The sequence below is a fragment of the Ochotona curzoniae genome, unplaced genomic scaffold, assembly GCF_017591425.1.
Source record: "Ochotona curzoniae isolate NIBS_2020 unplaced genomic scaffold, NIBS_Ocur_1.0 contig_2692, whole genome shotgun sequence".
NCBI lineage: Eukaryota > Metazoa > Chordata > Mammalia > Lagomorpha > Ochotonidae > Ochotona > Ochotona curzoniae.
The window spans coordinates 14,407,160-14,420,823 of record NW_024465556.1 but is presented as its reverse complement, the minus strand read 5'-3'; positions in this window follow the sequence as shown (position 1 = coordinate 14,420,823).

The window sequence follows — 13,664 nt, the reverse complement described above, 5'->3', positions numbered from 1 at the left end:
ACTCAGTCCAAGTACCCCAGGAGAGTGGCAGGGCCCCAAGGATTTGGGTCATCACCTACTGCTTCCAGGGTGCACATTAGCAGGGCCATGGGATGGAGAGTGGTGGCAGGTCTCAGGACTTGAGCCTGGGCACTCTGCACGAGGCTGCGACCATCCCAAGTGCCCAATGCCTGACTCGGAGTTCATGTTCATGCTGGACAGAGGCCCAAAGGCAAGCCTCGATGGACAGGCCTGGTGGGATTTTCCTCTGAGGCTTTGTCAGGGAAGGACACTGAATACCACTTTTTTTTTTTTTAAGAAATCACTTCTTGATGGATGTGTAGTACAGCAGCTAAGACACTGTTTGGGATGTCCCCACCTGACAGGAGACACAATATCAGGGTTCAATATTTAGCTCCCAATTCCAGCTTCCTGCTGGCATGCACTCTGGGAGGTAGGGCGTGATGGCTCATGTGGCTGAAGATACCTGGACCATGTTCCTGGCTCCCCCTGGCTCTAGGGTAAAAAACCAGCAGATGGAGGCATTCTGTGTCACCGATAAAATAAAGGTTGAAGTAAAAGCTCCCTCCTAGCTGCCGACTTTAGCCATTGACAGTCTGTCTAGGCCACCATAGCTGTAAGATGAGCGGCAAAAGTAATGCCAACCCAGGAGCATCATCAGGTCTCCCATGTGGATGCAGGAACCTGAATACTTGGGTCATCCTCCATTTGCTTTTCCATGTGCATTACCAGGGAGCTGAGTGGAAAGTGGAGCAGCCAGGACTAGAAGCCCCTCCTGTGTAGGGTAATGATGCCATAGCTCATGGTTCTGCCCTGGATGCCATAGCACCGACCCCTTTCAGCGCTTCTAATCAGCAACCCAGAACCCCTTTTGTTCTCCTAAACTTCTTCTAGAAAGTCTCCCTGCCTTCTCTTCCTACCCCACAGGTCTTCTCAGAATGGGAAAAGGTAGAAGTGGGATTGGTTAGATCAAGCCAGTTCAGTCCTTGTTTGCACCGACATATTTAGTTCATTGGGTATTCTATTGAGCTCATCATCAAATCCTCCAAAATAGAGAAATAAAAAAACCACTTAAACATAAATAAATGATCCTCGCTTTCAAATAGAGCTACTCATCTGCAGAGGTTAGCTGCCACTTGTCATGTTGCTTCTCCTGGGACGGCGGTTCCCACTGAGAATATTTTCCCCCATTAAGTAAATGCATTTTCATTGCACATGTACGTACACAACACTGGGGCAACTTAGATTTACTAATTCCATTATGGGTCTACTATTGTAACCAAAAGAAACTTCATTTTCTCTATTCCTGTCCCCTGCCCCAATTCTGTCAAAGCACATTTGGTGCAGAACCTGGGGCCCATAAAAGCTAAGCAAGTGGGGCTAGTGTTGTATAGCATGTGAAGCAGCTGCTTGCAACGCTGACATCCCAGTCTGAGTCCCAGATACTCTACCTCCCATCCAGCATCCTGCTAATAAGCCCGGGGAAGTAGCAGAACATGGCCCGAGAAGTTGTGCCTCTAGCACCCATGTGGGGAACCCAGATGAAACTCCTGGATTGGCTTCTGGCTGTTCCACTTCCCATCCAGTGCAATGCCTGTGGGCTGGGAAAGCAGTGGAAGATGGCCCAAACCTACGTGGAAGACCCAGAACAAGGTCCTAGCTCCAGGCTTTGAATCAGCTCAGCTCCAGCTGTTGTGGCCATTGGGGAGTGAATCAGTGGATGGAAAATCTTTCTTTGATTCTCCTTCTCTCCGTAATTCTGATCTGCCTTTCCATTAAAAGTAAATGAATCTTAAAAAAAGAATCCCACTGTTAGGTATTGGTTGGGTCAGGAGGAGTGATGAGGCATCTCTAATACTGTGGCTGGACTCTGTATCACTACCTGTTTTTATATGATCTGAAAGCCAAGAGTGGCTGTTTAAATAGTTGTTGGGGCAGGGATTAATACTTCCTGACATGTAAAAATGTTATGTGAAATCCAAGTTTCAGGGTTTATCAATAACGTTTCCTTAACATGCAAAGCACACTTACTCGTTTTTGCTTTTGTTTTTGCTTCTGCATGGCTGCTCCCCTGAGCAGGGCTGAGTGTTTGCAAGAGGAACTCTGGGATCCACCAGGTCCCAAATATTTTATTTCCTCTCTGGCCCTTTAAAGAAAAAAGCTTGCATGTCTCTGGCCAACGCAGGCAGGGACTGCCCCCGACACACATGGAAAGCATTAGGTGCAGCCCAGCTGCTTCCCATATTTGCTGCAAGAGGCAGAGCTAGCTGGTGGTTGCCCTGTGTCCTCGGGCAGCTTGCTGGGCTAGGAGGAGTTTTTGTTGCCACTGCCCATTCCATCATGAGTCCCAGCTAGGCCTGTCAACAGAGACACCAATTAGTGCCAGTTCTGACATGAAAGGTGTTTCCTTAAGGCAGGGCTGAGGTCACCACCTCACTTCACACAAACAACTCAGGGGTCACAAGGTTGACCTGCGGTCGATTCCAAACAAGCCTTGCTGGCGTGTTAGCAATTGCTGCAGCCACCAGACTTCTTGGGAAAAAGGTACCAAGAACCCCTCCCCATCCTGGGCCCCCATTTGCCAGGAGCTAACACCACAGGAGTAAACAGGACCCTGCAAACTTAATAACCCTCTGTAAGTTGACCCGCAGATTTCCCACACATGCTTATGGTGAAACTTTATTGGAGCCATGTGCAGCCATCGGCCTTGCTGGAATTCAAGAGCACTGACCAGCAAGCTCTTCACTGGGGAGTTCTGAGTCCTTTAGGGGACCAGGGACTGCAGTGAGCTCTCAGGACCAATCTTTTGCAAGTGAACAAATGGTCACAAATGGCCAGGGCTGCACCAGTCTGGAACCAGGAGCCTGAAACTCCATCCAGCACTTCCATGTGGGTGGCAGGGGACCCAAGCACTCAGGCCACCTGCTGCTGCCTTTCTAGGAGCATTATCAGAGAGTTGGAGCTGAAGTAGAGCAGCCAGGACTTGAACCAGGGCTCTGTTAGGAGATGCAAGCATTGCAGAGGGCAAATTTAACAGGCTGTGTCATGAGACTAGCCCGTGGCAATCTGATTTTATGCTGTGCCTACAAACTTACTGTACATATTTGTATATATATTGGAATATTTTTAAAAAGATTTATTTGAAAAGCAGAGTTATAGAGAGAACTGAGCCAATCCAAAGTTTCTTTCAGGTGTCCCACATGGATGTAGGGTCCCAAACACTTGAACCACCCTCCACTGCTTTCCCAGGCCATAAGCAGGGAGCTGGATGGAAAATGTCCCCCACATGGGGGACCCGAAAGAAGCTCCTGGCTCCTGGCTTCCGATCGACTCAGCTTTAGTAATTGTGGCTACTTAGAGAATGAATCGGTGGACAGAAGATTTTTCTCTCTCACTTTTTCTCTGTATATCTGCCTTCCCATAAAAATAGAATCTTTTAAAAAATATTTTTTTTTCTAAATGAATGGACTGTTGCTCTCTAAGCAGTGATGAGTGGTAAATTGCATTTGTGGTTAAAGGAAAGAAAATGATCTTAAAGCAACCATTCTCTGAGCTTTGTAGATCAGAGGCCTCTCTCCACAGATGAATGCCTCACATCGCGCCTCTCACCCACCCAGCTTTTTAAAAAATTGCTCCTGTTGTTTTGGACAATGATTGTTTTTGAATAATGATGTCTTTCAATAATTCAACCAATATGCCTGAAGGAAAAAAAAAACCTACTTTGAGATTCTGCCACCCAGAAACAATTATCTTGAATGAGGCAAGCATTTTTCTAGGTAAATATATACATAGAACAAAATTACTGTCCAAAATTAGAATCATACTACATACAATATTTTAGAACAATTAGGCTGGGCTCAGGAAGAGTGCCTGGGTTTTGCTACCCGCATGCTCCTGGCTTCGTCCTGACCCAGCCTGCATGTTGCTGGCATCTGGGGAGTGGACCAGTGAGGATGGTCGGTCCACCTGCCTCCCCCAAGCTCACACACTCTACTATACTCTTTCTTTCCTTCTGTCATTCTACCTTTCCAATAAATCAGGCAATGAAGTCCTTAATTATCAGGATTTTAAATACAGCTAAAAATGCTTCCATTAGCAACCAATAACATGCTTGATAGCTATTTATTTAGCTCATCAATTAAGACACTGCTGAGCACCTCTCATCCCGATTTGAGTACTGGGATGTGATACCCAGTTCAACAGCTGACTCCAGCTCCCTGTTCATGCAGACCAGCAGGCGGCACGAGGTTCAAGGAGCTGGGTCCCTGCCACTCAAGAGGAGTGCCAGCTTCCAGGTCATCACTGTCTGTTCAAAACTATTGTTTACATTTGGAAACTAATCAGCAGATGGGAGTGCTTGCTCACTGTTGCCCACTTACTCTGTATGTCTTTCTGTCTCTCAAAAATAAAATGCACATATTTGATAAAAGAAAAAAAAGACAAAAAAAATTTTTTTCAGAAAGAAAAAATTCTGAGCCAAAAACAGGCAAGCATTTGGCCTGGCAGTTAAGCTCCTGGTCGGCAGCCACATTCGGCACCAGAGTGCCTGGGTTTAGTATCCCATTTCAGGGCCCAGCGCAGGGCTTAGTGGCTAAATTCTCTCCTTGTAAGTGCCGGGATCCCATATGGGCACCGATACATGTCCCAGCTGCTCCATTTCCATCCAGCTCCCTGCTTGTGGCCTGGGAAAGCAGTCGAGAATGACCTAAAGCCTTGGGACCCTGCATTTGTGTGGGGGACCCGGAAGAGGCTCCTGTCTTTGGATAAGCTCAGTTTTGGCCATTCCATTCTTTTTTTTTTTTTTTTTTTTGTCATTCCATTCATTTGGGTAGTAAACTAGTGGATGGAAGATCTTTCTCCTGTCTCTCATTCTCTCCCTAAAATAAATAAATCTTAAGTATCCCGCTTCAGTCTGCGTTTCCATTTTCTGCTAACACCCCGTGAGGCTATGTGGGAGACCTGGATTGCATTCTGCCTCCTGGCTTCTGTCTGGCCTAGTCCCCATACTATGGGCATTTGGGGAGTAAACCAGCAGGTATTCTCTCCTTCATTCATATTTCTCCCTTTCCCTCTCTCCGTGTCCTTCTCTCTTTTTTTGCTCTTTCTCTTTTTTTCTTAACAAATTATTTATTAGAAAAGCAGATATGGGCTTGATGTGATAGCCTAGTGGCTAACTGCTCACCTTTGCATGCACTAGGTACCGTATGAGCGCCGGTTCTAATCCTGGCAGCCGTGCTTCCCATCCAGCTCCCTGCTTGTGGCCTGGAAAAACAGTAAGGGGTGGCCCAAAGCCCTGGGACCCTGCATCTATGTGGGACACCTGGAAGAAGCTCCTGGCGCCTGGCTTTGGGTTGGCTCCTGGCTATTGCGACCACTTGGGGAGTGAGCCAGTGGATGGAAGATCTTTTTTGTTGTTGCAGCCTTTTGGAAGAGTGAAGCAGCACGGGGGAAGATCTCTCTCTCCCTCCCTCTGCCTTTGAATGAGTCATAATAACCACAAACTAGGAACAACCCAAAGTCCCTGAGCTAATGCATAGCTGGACAAAGCGGAGCAGTATTCAGGGCTGTGGTGCTGATGCGTGCTGCAGTACAGGTGCAGCTTGCCTTTGTCGTGCTGGGGGCTGAAGGGGCACAGTGGATTCAGTCAGTGCTCAGGATGCTGGCATCTGCTCTCAGAGTGCCAGCTGGAGTCCTGCCAGGTCTGATTTTGATACAGCTCCCTGCTAATGCACACGGGAAAGCAACAACCGATGGACGAGCGCTTGGGCCCCTGCCACCCTTGTGGGAGACCTGGATGGAATTCCTGGCTCCTGACCTCAGCCTGGCCTAGCCCTGGCTGTCCCAGTCATTTAGGAATGAACCAGAGGATAGATCTGCCTCTGTCACTCTGCCTTTCAAATAAATAAATATTAAAAAAAAAATAACCATCATGCTGGGTGGAAGCGAGACACAGAAGTTGACCTGTCAGCACCTGGTTTCTGCTGCCACAAACACCGGACAGGCTCATGGGGGTCAGGGTGTGGGTTTCAGGGCTCCTGGGTGGTGGCACTGGTAGGGCATGGGGGAACTGGGATGAGGAAGGGCATGTCTTCAGCTTTCACTTAACCTTGAGTGTTTTATATACACAGTAGCTGTCATTCCTTCATCTGCTTTCACTTGTGGTTGGCATTGTGCCTGTCGGTGAAAGCTAAAGCTCAAATCTTGGAAAGGCAAAGGGGAAAACCAGCAAAGCCCTCTGTGCACCCAAGGGCTGGAGTCAGTTGCAGATGCCCAAGAACAGGGTGACAGGAACACCCATGTGCTGTGATCTCAATGGCTTTCCCAAAACTCAGGTTGGAATTTAATTCTTGCTGTTAAAAGGTGGAACCCGTTAAGAGAGGCTGTGGCCCCTCGGCCTAAGCAGGCAGCCCCCGGAGCTGTAAAACAAGCTTCTGTTTACCACTTGCCCAGCCCGTGGCATTCCAGGGTGGCCACAGGAAGCAGAGTAAGACACTGTATCAGGCCCCGAGGATACAGCAGGATCCACAACAGTGCAGTTTATTGCTGCAGCGGCAGCATGTGTATTCCTACTGGTTTGACATAGCCTTGCAGCATGCCCACAGCACATCTGTCACAAACCGGGTGTCCTAAGATGGTGCAGGCTTGCAAAGAGAGTTCTTCATGGAATTCCCTTCCATTATGAGGAGAGTCTATGGCATCTTGTTTTGATTTGGTTTCTACCACAAGAACCAGGAAAAACAGTCGCTCGGTCATGAGCCGGGAAGGACTTTTTGATCAGATGTTGCTCAGTGTGGCCACACCATGTCACTCCTCTAAGCATCTGTGACCGCTTATCCAACACAGATAAGTGTCCCGAGGCCTGGTTCATTGCCTCGGCCTGTGTTGACCTGCAAAGTGGGAGGAAAAACCGTGTCTCGTCACCATAACGGGTGCCCGAGGGGAGGGGGACTTGGGATAAGAGTGGGATTAGGGAAAGGATAAATGTGAGAAGATGAAGATGATCAGAGGTTTTAGTCAATATTGTTCCTCATATCCATCTTGTCGCTACATCTTAGTGTCACGTGACCCTGGAGAGTCAGGTTGTAATATGTTGTTAGCCAAAACTTCCTGGCACAAACGTCTCTGCCGTAGCCTGAAAAACAATGTATGGAACTGTGTCATTGAGAGAAAAAATATCTGCTCAAGACAACTGACATTACCAAAGCTGACCTGCCCTTGGCACAGAGGACAGTGGGCAGGGCAGAGCAGAATGGTACCTGTGTAGATCCCTGCCAGGAGCAGCATGCACGGGAGTACACTGGTGCTGTGGCTTAGAGCTGCAACTCTGCTGTTACTTATATTAAAGGGTGTGATAGTAGAATTTTGCTATCGGTAGTATAGTTTTATCTCTTAGCTGACTTGAATCAGCTTTTTTTTTATTTGAAGTTTTTTTTACAAGTCAGATTTACAGAGAGGAGGAGAGACCAAAAGATCTTTGGTCCACTAGTTCACTCCCTAAGTGGCTGCAACGACCAGAGCTGTGCTGATCTGAAGCCAGGAGCCAGGAGCTTCTTCCAGGTCTCCCACACAGATGCAGGGTCCCAAGGCTTTGGGCCATCCTCAACTGCTTTCCCAGGCCACAGGCAGGGAGCTGGATGGGAAGCAGGGCTGCCAGGATACAAACCAGTGCTCACATGGGATCCTGACTTTAGACACTAGGCTATTGCTAAGGGCACAGCCCCAATCCCCCTGCCTTTTTTTTTTTTTTTTTTAAATGGAGCTGGAGATTGGGTTGTTTATATATATATATGTTCTTTTAAAAATTGGAATAAAATCCATTTTAGCATGACAGGTCGTTCCTGTCAACACTGACTAAATCCCATCTACCTTATGTTTATTCAGTTCCTCTTTTATTTAAAGATTTATTTTTTTATTATTTTTTCATTGGAAAGGCGGATATACAGAGAGGAGAGACAGAGAGGAAGATCTTCCGTCCGATGATTCACTCCCCAAGTGAGCGCAACGGGCCGATACTATGCCGATCCGAAGCCAGGAGCCTCTTCCGGGTCTCCCGCGCGGGTGCAGGGTCCCAAAGCTTTGGGCCGTCCTCGACTGCTTTCCCAGGCCACAGGCAGGGAGCTGGAAGGGAAGCGGGGCTTCCGGGATTAGAACCGGCGCCCATATGGGATCCCGGGCGTGCTAGGCGAGGACTTAGCCCCTTGCGCCACCGCGCCGGGCCCAGTTCCTCTTTTATTAAAAGACAGAGATCTTCCTCTCTGTCTCTCCTCCTCTCTGTACATCTGGCTTTCCAATAGAAATAAAATAAATCTTTAAAAAAAAAAAAACTCTAAGAGTTACCTTGGGAGGGAAGAGGACCCAAGCTTGAGAAGACAAGAGTTCCTGACAGTTCGTCCTTTGCCACGTTGCACCAGTGCTAGCCTATTCCATTGGATAGTCTTTTGTGCCTACACCAAAGTTAATTAATTGTTTTTTTCTTTTTAAGATTATTTATTTATTTTTATTGCAAAGTCAGATATACAGAGAGGAAGATCTTCCATCCAATGAGTCACTCCGCAAGTAACCGTGACAGACGGAGCTGAACTGATTCAAAGCCAGGAGCCTGGGGCTTCTTCCAGGTCTCCCACGCGGGTGCAGGGTCCCAAAGCTTTGGGCCGTCCTCGACTGCTTTTCCGGGTCACAGGCAGAGAGCTGGACAGGAAGTGGGGCTGCCGGGATTAGAACCAGAGCCCATATGGGATCCCAGCATGTGTAAGGCAAGGACTTCAGCCTCTAGGCCACCGTCCCAGGCCCTTTTTTTTCAACTCTTTTATTGTTATTTTAGATGATGTTTACATAGTTGAGCAGGGTGGGAAGGATCTAGGGTTGGGGAAAAGTGGGAGTGATCGTTTTTCCAAACTTTTTATTTTCTTCTTCCCCCTTCTAGGGGAAGGGGAGAGATAAAGGGAGAGGCCATACCCAGCCTCCCAGCCATCCCAGTTCCCAGGCCTGAGGAATGGCATCCCGATGTCAACCCAGAGTCACAGTGTGGCACACACCCCAGAGGTTCTGCCCAGGTGGGTGCGATAGTTCTGAAATGCTGTCCATCTTGCCGATCTGTGGCTGAGGAATCCCTTCCAATGTCCACTGGCCGACACAGTTGATCTTACAGTCTCTATTCGCCCAAATATTTGCTGTCATCCTTTGGCTGGGGTTGTTGTCCATAAATTGGGTAGTTTTTCCTGCCAGTGTGAGCTTATAAACCTCTAACAGCAGCCCATCGGGGCCGCTCCCCTCTTCCACTTGCCGTGGTGCAGCACAGTCTGCTGCCTGGTGAGTAAAGTCTCCAAACTTCTAAAAGTCTGGAACTCATTTGGAGGCTGGAACTGCTCAGCTCACAACAGCTGCCTTCCCCTTCCCCAGTGCTGCTCCTTATGTCTGTTTTATTGTCACACATGCTTTCCAGCTCAGGCCGGTTTCCCAGCAGGACTAAGAAATGTTTGTCCTTTTGGGGGGCTGCCTTGCACTCTCTGCTCTTTCACTTTTTCTGTCTCCTTTCATGAGTTCCCATCAGCTGGTTCACCCTGCAAATGCCTGCCACAGGCTGTGCCAGGCTGCCGCTGCGAGTCTAGAGCCCAAGTCAGGTCTCCCACTTGGGTGGCAGACACTCGGGGACACTTGGGCCATTGTATTTCCGCTCTCATGTGCTTTGCGAAACTGGGTTGGAGGCAGAGTAACAGGGACTTGCACCAGGCACCGTGATAGGGGAGAGAGGCATGCTCAGGCAGCGGCTTACCCCAGCACTCCACCACTCCCGCTGTAGGTGCCTGTGCAGGGGACACAGCTCTGGTGTTCTCTGGGTATCACTTTGGGTATAGAACCATGAACACAGTAACTGCCCATGGGGCAGTGGAGCCACACTGAAACAGAATTTCTCTAAAATCTTTGTCCCGTCCAAGCAGGTAAAGGTGAGCTGCCAAGAAACAAGCATTGGTTTGCATGTCAGACCTGGCACAGGCTCCGAGCAGACAGGCATTAGCGGTGGTGACATTAAGGCTCAGCTTCAGAAAGCAGGAACTTCACTGCCCTCTTCATTTCTGATTCCATTCCTAATGCTTGATTAACTAGACCTCTTCTAGCATCAGCAGCTCAGTGGTTCAATGTGCATCTCCTGGAAACCTTTCCAGCAGCAGGTGAAGAGTCCCCTGCTTTGTGAAGCTGGGAAAGCCCTGGAAGCAGTAATTCCAGGTGGGAAATGGCCTCAGGGTGGCCTCTGTCTAGAGTGCTTTCCCTTGAATGCTTCAGAGTCGGCTTTCCTGTAATCAAATATTTACGCTCTAGCCAGAAAGAGCAAGTGGTCTTTGTGTGGTCTGGGGCTGGCCTACAGCAGGTCTATGTATCTAAAAAAGAAAATGACTGAATGTTAAATATTAATTATTTATGAGTTAGAAGTAGACTCTGCCCTCCCTCTGCAGGAGGAAGATCTGAAAGGCTGCAAATTACCCGGGGGCTGCATTTGAAAACACAGTGTTTAATAGAAAAGACTGGCGGGTGCAGCTAGGAATTGACTTTCCAGACTCCTGTCTGACCTTTTCAAAGGGCAATCTGTCACAGCAAGTTAACCCCAAAGCAGCTCCTGTTCGCTTTTCATCTGGCAACTAAGAATTGCACATCACTGTTAACAACAGCATGCAGATTTGTTGCATTTAAATTCTGAGATGTGTAATTTAACAACCCCCACTCCACAGCTTCCTGTAAAGTGTGGGTTTTTGTTTTATTTCATTTTATTTAAAGATTTTTTTTTAAAGATTTATATATTTTTATTGGAAAGGTAGATATACAGAGAGGAGGAGAGACAGAGAGGAAGATCTTCTGTCCGATGGTTCACTATCCAAGTGATTGCAACGGCTGGAGCTGAACCAATTCGAAGCCAGAAGTTCTTCTGGGTCTTCCATGCAGGTGCAGGAACCCAAGGCTTTGGGCCATCCTCAACTGCTTTCCCAGGCCACCAGCAGGGAGCTGGATGGGAAGCGGGACTGCCAAGTTTAGAACCAGCACCCATATGGGATCCCGGTGTGGGCAAGGCAAGGGCTTTACCCACTACCCTATCACGCCGGGCCTTCATTTTATTTAAAGATTTATTTATTTTTTATTGGAAAGGCAGATTTACACAGAGAAGGAGACACAGAGAGAAAAATCTTCCAAGTTCACTTCCTTCATAACAGCCTGAGCTGAGCTGATCTGAGGCCTGGAGGCAGGAGACTCTTCGGGGTGGCTGATGTGGATGCAGGGTCCTGAGTACATGGCCCATCCATGTTAATAATGAAACTGCACGAGTGCGATAAACAGGAAAAACACAGCAACCCTAAGACATACTTTAATGTGGGATATGGGGCACGCAGGTTCTAATGCCGGGGTACAGAGGCCCGCCTTTGCCCAGGACAAGGTACAACAATGCCAGGGGCCAGGTATTTAAAAGGTAGTTGAGAGAGCTAAACCTAGACTCCAAAATACTTGTTTTTAAGTTTAAATGCCTCATAAAAAAACAGCATCTTAAAATAACCACTTAGAAAGAAAATGAAGTGGGCCCTCTCCCAGTTGGAGTTAATCAGAGACCGCAGATAAGGGCACCAGAGAGGGGGCCTCTGGACAGGCTCGTGTGCTGCGCCTGAGCTGGGGCCCTGCTTCCACACCAAAGCTGCACGTCTCCTAGCGTGGCCCTGGGCCACAGAGACTCTGAAAGTGCCACTTTGGCTAACTGGCCTGGAGTTAGAAGCAGAAGTGCGTGCCTGCTGCAGTAGCCTAGAGGCTGAAGTCCTCACCTTGCGTGCTCTGTGTGTTTGTGTCCTGACTGCTCCACTTCCCATCCAGCTCTCTCCTGTGGCCCGGGAAAGCAGTCGAGGACAGCCCAAAGCCTTAGGACCCTGCACCCACATGGCAAAGTCAGAAGAGGCTGTTGGCTTTGGGTTGGCTCAGCTCCAGCCATGGTGGCTACATGGGGAGTGAACCAGCAGATGGAAGATCTGTCTCTGCTTCTCTCTGTAAATATGAGTTTCCAATAGAAATAAGTAAATCTTTAAAATTTAACAAAGCAGCAGAAGTGATGCTTGTAGCAATGACAAACGCTCAAGAAAGCAGGGAGCTTGGGGACACTAGCTTTCCCCTCCTGCCCTAGGTTTCCCGAGGTGACCTCTGTCTGCAGACTTCCAGGGTCTGTGCAACCAGGAGCATACCTTAAAACAAGTCAGCTTGGGTCCAGCACAATAACTCAATGGCTACATCCTCACCTTGCACATGCTGGGATCTGATATGGGCACCGGTACATATCCCATCCACTCTACTTCCCATTCGGCTCCCTGCATGTAGCTTAGGAAAGCAATCGAGGATGCCACAGGGCCTTGAGACCCTGCATCCATGCGGGGGACCCAGAAGAAGCTTCTGACTCCTGGCTTTGGATCAGCTCAACTTCAGCTGTTGCAGCCATTTCAGGAGTAAACCAGTAGATAGGAAATCTTTGTCTCTTCTTCCCTCTGTAGATTTGCCTTTTTATTGGAAAGGCAGATATACAAAAGGAGAGACAGAGAGGAAGATCTTCCGTCCGATGGTTCACATCCCAAGTGGATGCAATGGCTGGAGCTGAACCAATCCGAAGCCAGGAGCCTTCTTTGGGTCTCCCATGTGGGTGCAAGGTCCCAAAGTCTTGCGCTGTCCTCAACTACTTTCCCAGGCCACAAGCAGGGAGCTGGATGGGAAGCGGGGCCATTGGGATTAGAACTGGCGTCCATATGGGATCCCGGCACGTTCTAAGCGAGGACTATAACTACTATACTATTGCACCAGGCCCTAAAAATAAGTCTTTAAAAAATGGAGTAAAAAAGAAAAAGGAAGGCAAGGGGCCTGGTGCAGTGCCCTAGTGGCTAAAGTCCATGCCTTGAACGCGCCGGGATCCCATATGGGTGTTGGTTCTAATCCCAGCAGCTCTACTTCCCATCCAGCTCCCTGCTTGTGGCCTGGGAAAGCAATTGAGGACAGCCCAAAGCCTTGGGATCCTTCACCTGTGTGGGAGACCTGGAGGAAGTTCCTGGCTCCTGGCTTCGGACTGGCACAGCACCAGCCATTGTTGTCACTTGGGGAGTGAACCATCCGATGTAAGATCTTCCTCTCTGTCTCTCCTCCTCTCTGTATATCTGACTTCGTAACAACAACAAAAATTTAAAAAGAAAGAAAGAAAAAGGAAGGCAAATAGCAATATGTTTTATCCACTGGTTTACTCCCTAAATGACCACAATGTCCAGAGCTGAGTTGATCTGAAGCCAGAAGCCAAAAGTTTCTTCCAAGTCTCCTGCCTGTGTTCAGGATCCCAAGGACTTGAGCCATTCTCCATTGTTCTCCCAAGTCATAAGCAGGGAGCTGGATAGGAAATGAAACAGCTAGGACTGGACCAGTGTGCATATAGCATGCTGGCACCACAGCTGCAGGCTTAACCTATTATTTGACAGCTTTGGTCCCCCCCCACCACCATATTCCCTTTATTTAAAAAAGGATATTTATTTATTTATTTACTTACTTATTTATTCATTTTGAAAGAGCTACAAAGAGGAAGGGAGAGACAGAGATCTTCATCTGCTGGTTCACTCCCCAGATGACTGCACCAGCTGGAGTTGGGCCAAGCTAGAGGCAAGCGCCTT